Genomic DNA, 7,500 nt, shown 5'->3' with positions numbered 1-7,500 from the left:
CTGTTTTGTCTACTGCTGTCTGATATCTCTAACTATTCTGTCTGATATCTCTAACTGTTCTGTCTACTGCTGTCTGATATCTCTATCTGTTCTGTCTGATATCTCTAACTCTCCTGTCTGATATCTCTAACTCTCCTGTCTGATATCTCTATCTGTCCTGTCTGATATCTCTATCTGTTCTGTCTGATATCTCTATCTGTTCTGTCTGATATCTCTATCTGTCCTGTCTGATATCTCTATCTGTTCTGTCTGATATCTCTATCTGTCCTGTCTGATATCTCTATCTGTTCTGTCTGATATCTCTATCTATCCTGTCTGATATCTCTAACTGTCCTGTCTGATATCTCTATATGTTCTGTCTGATATCTCTAACTGTCCTGTCTGATATCTCTATCTGTTCTGTCTGATATCTCTATCTGTTCTGTCTGATATCTCTATCTGTTCTGTCTACTGCTGTCTGATATCTCTAACTCTCCTGTCTGATATCTCTATCTGTCCTGTCTGATATCTCTAACTCTCCTGTCTGATATCTCTAACTGTCCTGTCTGATATCCCTAACTGTCCTGTCTGATATCTCTATCTGTTCTGTCTACTGCTGTCTGATATCTCTAACTATTCTGTCTGATATCTCTAACTATTCTGTCTGATATCTGTAACTGTCCTGTCTGATATCTCTAACTATTCTGTCTGATATATGTTCTGTCTACTGCTGTCTGATATCTCTAACTGATCTGTCTGATATCTCTAACTGTCCTGTCTGATATCTCTATCTGTTCTGTCTACTGCTGTCTGATATCTCTAACTATTCTGTCTGATATCTCTAACTATTCTGTCTGATATCTCTAACTATTCTGTCTGATATCTCTAACTCTCCTGTCTGATATCTCTAACTGTCCTGTCTGATATCTCTAACTGTCCTGTCTGATATCTCTAACTGTCCTGTCTGATATCTCTAACTGTCCTGTCTGATATCTCTAACTCTCCTGTCTGATATCTCTAACTATTCTGTCTGATATCTCTAACTATTCTGTCTGATATCTCTAACTATTCTGTCTACTGCTGTCTGATATCTCTATCTGTCCTGTCTGATATCTCTAACTGTCCTGTCTGATATCTCTATCTGTTCTGTCTGATATCTCTAACTGTCCTGTCTGATATCTCTATCTGTTCTGTCTGATATCTCTATCTGTTCTGTCTGATATCTCTATCTGTTCTGTCTACTGCTGTCTGATATCTCTAACTCTCCTGTCTGATATCTCTATCTGTCCTGTCTGATATCTGTAACTATTCTGTCTGATATCTCTAACTATTCTGTCTGATATCTCTAACTGTCCTGTCTGATATCTCTAACTATTCTGTCTGATATCTCTAACTATTCTGTCTGATATCTCTAACTATTCTGTCTGATATCTCTAACTGTCTGTCTGATATCTCTAACTATTCTGTCTGATATCTCTAACTGTCCTGTCTGATATCTCTATCTGTTCTGTCTACTGCTGTCTGATATCTCTAACTATTCTGTCTGATATCTCTAACTATTCTGTCTGATATCTCTAACTCTCCTGTCTGATATCTCTATCTGTCCTGTCTGATATCTGTAACTGTTCTGTCTGATATCTCTAACTGTCCTGTCTGATATCTCTAACTGTCCTGTCTGATATCTCTAACTATTCTGTCTGATATCTCTAACTGTCCTGTCTGATATCTCTAACTATTCTGTCTGATATCTCTATCTGTTCTGTCTACTGCTGTCTGATATCTCTAACTCTCCTGTCTGATATCTCTAACTCTCCTGTCTGATATCTCTAACTATCCTGTCTGATATCTCTAACTGTCCTGTCTGATATCTCTAACTCTCCTGTCTGATATCTCTAACTCTCCTGTCTGATATCTCTAACTCTCCTGTCTGATATCTCTAACTGTTCTGTCTGATATCTCTAACTATTCTGTCTGATATCTCTAACTATTCTGTCTGCTGTCAGCTCAGTTGGTAGATCTCTATTCCCGGGACCACCCATCTAGTCACACATGACTCTGATAAAAGCGTCTCTAAATGGCATCCTAACTGTCTGTCTGATATCTCTAACTGTCCTGTCTGATATCTCTAACTGTCCTGTCTGATATCTCTAACTGTCCTGTCTGATATCTCTATCTGTCCTGTCTGATATCTCTAACTGTCCTGTCTGATATCTCTAACTGTCCTGTCTGGTGTTTCTAACTATCCTGTCTGATATCTCTAACTGTGCTGTCTGATATCTCTATCTGTCCTGTCTGATATCTAACTGTCCTGTCTGATATCTCTAACTGTCCTGTCTGATATCTCTATCTGTCCTGTCTGATATCTCTAACTGTCCTGTCTGATATCTCTAACTAATCTGTCTACTGCTGTCTGATATCTCTAAATATCCTGCCTGATATCTCTAACTATTCTGTCTGATATCTCTATCTGTCCTGTCTGATATCTCTAACTGTCCTGTCTGATATCTCTAACTGTCCTGTCTGATATCTCTAACTATTCTGTCTGATATCTGTTCTATCTACTGCTGTCTGATATCTCTAACTGTCCTGTCTGATATCTCTAACTATTCTGTCTGATATCTCTATCTGTCCTGTCTGATATCTCTAACTGTTCTGTCTACTGCTGTCTGATATCTCTAGCTGTCCTGTCTGGTATTTCTAACAATCCTGTCTGATATCTCTAACTGTAATGTCTGATATCTCTATCTGTTCTGTCTACTGCTGTCTGATATCTCTATCGGTCCTGTCTGATATCTCGAACTGTCCTGTCTGATATCTCTAACTATCCTGTCTGATATCTCTATCTGTTCTGTCTACTGCTGTCTGATATCTCTATCTGTCCTGTCTGATATCTCGAACTGTCCTGTCTGATATCTCTAACTATCCTGTCTGATATCTCTATCTGTTTTGTCTACTGCTGTCTGATATCTCTAACTGTCCTGCCTGATATCTCTAACTATTCTGTCTGATATCTCTAACTGTCCTGTCTGATATCTCTAACTGTCCTGTCTGATATCTCTAACTTTTCTGTCTGATATTTCTAACTGTCCTGTCTGATATCTCTAACTATTCTGTCTGTTATCTCTATCTGTTTTGTCTACTGCTGTCTGATATCTCTAACTGTCCTGCCTGATATCTCTAACTATTCTGTCTGATATCTCTTAACTGCCCTGTCTGATATCTCTAATTATTCTGTCTGATATATCTATCTGTTTTGTCTACTGCTGTCTGATATCTCTAACTATTCTGTCTGATATCTCTAACTGTCCTGTCTGATATTTCTAACTGTCCTGTCTGATATCTCTAATTATTCTGTCTGATATCTCTATCTGTTTTGTCTACTGCTGTCTGATATCTCTATCTGTTCTGTCTGATATCTCTAACTCTCCTGTCTGATATCTCTAACTCTCCTGTCTGATATCTCTAACTCTCCTGTCTGATATCTCTATCTGTCCTGTCTGATATCTCTATCTGTTCTGTCTGATATCTCTATCTGTTCTGTCTGATATCTCTATCTGTCCTGTCTGATATCTCTATCTGTTCTGTCTGATATCTCTATCTGTCCTGTCTGATATCTCTATCTGTTCTGTCTGATATCTCTATCTATCCTGTCTGCCCATCTCTAACTGTTCTGTCTGATATCTCTATCTGTTCTGTCTGATATCTCTAACTGTCCTGTCTGATATCTCTATCTGTTCTGTCTGATATCTCTATCTGTTCTGTCTGCCCATATCTCTATCTGTTCTGTCTACAGCTGTCTGATATCTCTAAACTCTCAGTCTGATATCTCTATCTGTAAACTGTCTGATATAAACTAACTCTCCTGTCTGATATCTCTAACTGTCCTGTCTGATATCCCTAACTGTCCTGTCTGTATCTAAACAGCTCATCTATCTGTTCTGTCTACTGCTGTCTGATATCTCTAACTATTCTGTCTGATATCTCTAACTATTCTGTCTGATATCTGTAACTGTCCTGTCTGATATCTCTAACTATTCTGTCTGATATATGTTCTGTCTACTGCTGTCAGATATCTCTAACTGATCTGTCTGATATCTCTAACTGTCCTGTCAGATATCTCTATCTGTTCTGTCTACAGCTGTCTGATATCTCTAACTATTCTGTCTGATATCTCTAACTATTCTGTCTGATATCTCTAACTATTCTGTCTGATATCTCTAACTCTCCTGTCTGATATCTCTAACTGTCCTGTCAGATATCTCTAACTGTCCTGTCTGATATCTCTAACTGTCCTGTCTGATATCTCTAACAGCCTGTCATATCTCTAACTCTCAGCCCATCTGTATCTCTAACTATTCTGTCTGATATAAACTAACTATTCTGTCTGCCCATATCTCTAACTATTCTGTCTACAGCTGTCTGATATCTCTATCTGTCCAGTCTGATATCTCTAACTGTCCTGTCTGATATCTCTATCTGTTCTGTCTGATATCTCTAACTGTCCTGTCTGATATCTCTATCTGTTCTGTCTGATATCTCTATCTGTTCTGTCTGATATCTCTATCTGTTCTGTCTACTCTGTCTGATATCTCTAACTCTCCTGTCTGATATCTCTATCTGTCCAGCCTGATATCTGTAACTATTCTGTCTGTATCTCTAACTATTCTGTCTGCCCATATCTCTAACTGTCCTGTCTGTATCTCTAACTATCTGTCTGAGCCCTCTAACTAGCCTGTCTGATATCTCTACAGCCTGTCAGATATCTCTAACTCTCAGTAAACAGATATCTCTAAGCTGATCAGTCTGATATCTCTAACTGTCCTGTACTGAGCCTCTCAGTACTGTTCATGTCTAGCTCTGTCAGTATCTCTAACTATTCTGTCTGATATCTCTAACAGCCCATCAGTATCTCTAACTCTCAGCCCATGTAAACAGCCCATCTCTAACTGTCCCATGTCTGCCCATCAGTAACAGCCCTGTCACAGTATCTCTAGCCCTGTCTGAGCCCATGATATCTCTAACTGCCCTGTCAGATATCTCTAACTCTCCCATCAGTAAACAGCCCATCTCTAACTGTCCATGTAAACAGCCCATCTCTAACTAGCCTGTCAGTATCAGCCTATCTGTTCTGTCTACTCTGTAAATCTCTAACTCTCCTGTCAGTATATCTCAGTAACAGCCTGTCTGATATCTCTAACTCATCAGTCTGATATCTCTAACTGTCCTGTCTGATATCTCTAACTCTCAGTCTGATATCTCTAACTCCCATGTCTGATATCTCTAACTCCCATCAGTAAACATATCTCTAACTGTCCAGCCCATCTATATCTCTAACAGCCCATGTCAGCCCATCTCTAACAGCCCTCAGTCTGATATCTCTAACTATTCTGTCTGATATCTCTAACCCATCTGTAAACAGCCCATCTCTAAACAGCCCATCTGATATCTCTAACTAGTCAGTCCATATAACTAACCCATTCAGTCTGACATCTCTATCTGTTTTGTCTACTGCCCATCTGTACCGCTAGGAAGTGGAGGTTGGTAACATCTACAGTTCTCCCTATTTACTGTGTGTGTGTGTGTGTGTGTGTGTGTGTAAACAGTGTGCCCATGTGTGTGTGTGTGTGTGTGTGTGTGTGTGTGCCCATCAGTGTGTGTCCATGTGTCTGTGTCTGTCTGTGTGTGTCTGTAAACAGCCCATGTAATGCTAATGATCCTGGTGGCTGTGTGTTTCAGGAGCCAGGTACATGGAATCCTGGGAAAGCGTTTGATCAAGGTGGGACTTCATCAGAATAAAGAAGAAAGATACAATTTAAACACACACACACACACACACACACACACACACACACACACACACACACACACACACACACACACACACACACACACACACACACACACACACACACACACACACACACACACACACACTTCTGTTCGCCTTTCCTTCCAGTTCTCTGCTGCCACTGACTGGAACAAACTGCAAAAATCACTGAAGCTGGAGACTCACATCTCCTTCACTTTAAACACCAGCTGTCAGAGCAGCTCACAGATCACTGCACCAGTACACAGCCCATCAGTAAACAGCCCATCAGTAAACAGCCCATCAGTAAACAGCCCATCAGTAAACAGCCCATCAGTAAACAGCCCATCAGTACACAGCCCATCAGTAAACAGCCCATCAGTAAACAGCCCATCAGTAAACAGCCCATCAGTAAACAGCCCATCAGTACACAGCCCATCAGTAAACAGCCCATCAGTAAACAGCCCATCAGTAAACAGCCCATCAGTAAACAGCCCATCAGTAAACAGCCCATCAGTAAACAGCCCATCAGTAAACAGCCCATCAGTAAACAGCCCATCAGTAAACAGCCCAGTAAACAGCCCATCAGTAAACAGCCCATCAGTAAACAGCAGTAAACAGCCCATCAGTAAACAGCCCATCAGTAAACAGCCCATCAGTAAACAGCCCATCAGTAAACAGCCCATCAGTACACAGCCCATCAGTAAACAGCCCATCAGTAAACAGCCCATCAGTAAACAGCCCATCATCAGTAAACAGCCCATCAGTAAACAGCCCATCAGTACACAGCCCATCAGTAAACAGCCCATCAGTACACAGCCCATCAGTAAACAGCCCATCAGTAAACAGCCCATCAGTAAACAGCCCATCAGTAAACAGCCCATCAGTAAACAGCCCATCAGTACACAGCCCATCAGTAAACAGCCCATCAGTAAACAGCCCATCAGTAAACAGCCCATCAGTACAACAGCCCATCAGTAAACAGCCCATCAGTAAACAGCCCATCAGTAAACAGCCCATCAGTAAACAGCCCATCAGTAAACAGCCCATCAGTAAACAGCCCAAGTACAGCCCATCAGTAAACAGCCCATCAGTAAACAGCCCATCAGTCAGTATCAGTACACAGCCCATCAGTAAACAGCCCATCAGTAAACAGCCCATCAGTAAACAGCCCATCAGTAAACAGCCCATCAGTAAACAGCCCATCAGTAAACAGCCCATCAGTAAACAGCCCATCAGTAAACAGCCCATCAGTCAGTCAGTAAACAGCCCATCAGTACACAGGCCCATCAGTAAACAGCCATCAGTAAACAGCCCATCAGTAAACAGCCCATCAGTAAACAGCCCATCAGTAAACAGCCCATCAGTAAACAGCCCATCAGTAAACAGCCCATCAGTAAACAGCCCATCAGTAAACAGCCCATCAGTAAACAGCCCATCAGTAAACAGCCCATCAGTAAACAGCCCATCAGTAAACAGCCCATCAGTAAACAGCCCATCAGTACATCAGCCCATCAGTAAACAGCCCATCAGTAAACAGCCCATCAGTAAACAGCCCATCAGTAAACAGCCCATCAGTAAACAGCCCATCAGTACACAGCCCATCAGTAAACAGCCCATCAGTAAACAGCCCATCAGTAAACAGCCCATCAGTAAACAGCCCATCAGTAAACAGCCCATCAGTAAACAGCCCATCAGTAAACAGCCCATCAGTA

The sequence above is a fragment of the Oncorhynchus keta genome, unplaced genomic scaffold, assembly GCF_023373465.1.
Source record: "Oncorhynchus keta strain PuntledgeMale-10-30-2019 unplaced genomic scaffold, Oket_V2 Un_contig_14663_pilon_pilon, whole genome shotgun sequence".
Taxonomy (NCBI): Eukaryota; Metazoa; Chordata; class Actinopteri; order Salmoniformes; family Salmonidae; genus Oncorhynchus; species Oncorhynchus keta.
Note: the sequence above shows the minus strand (reverse complement) of the source record.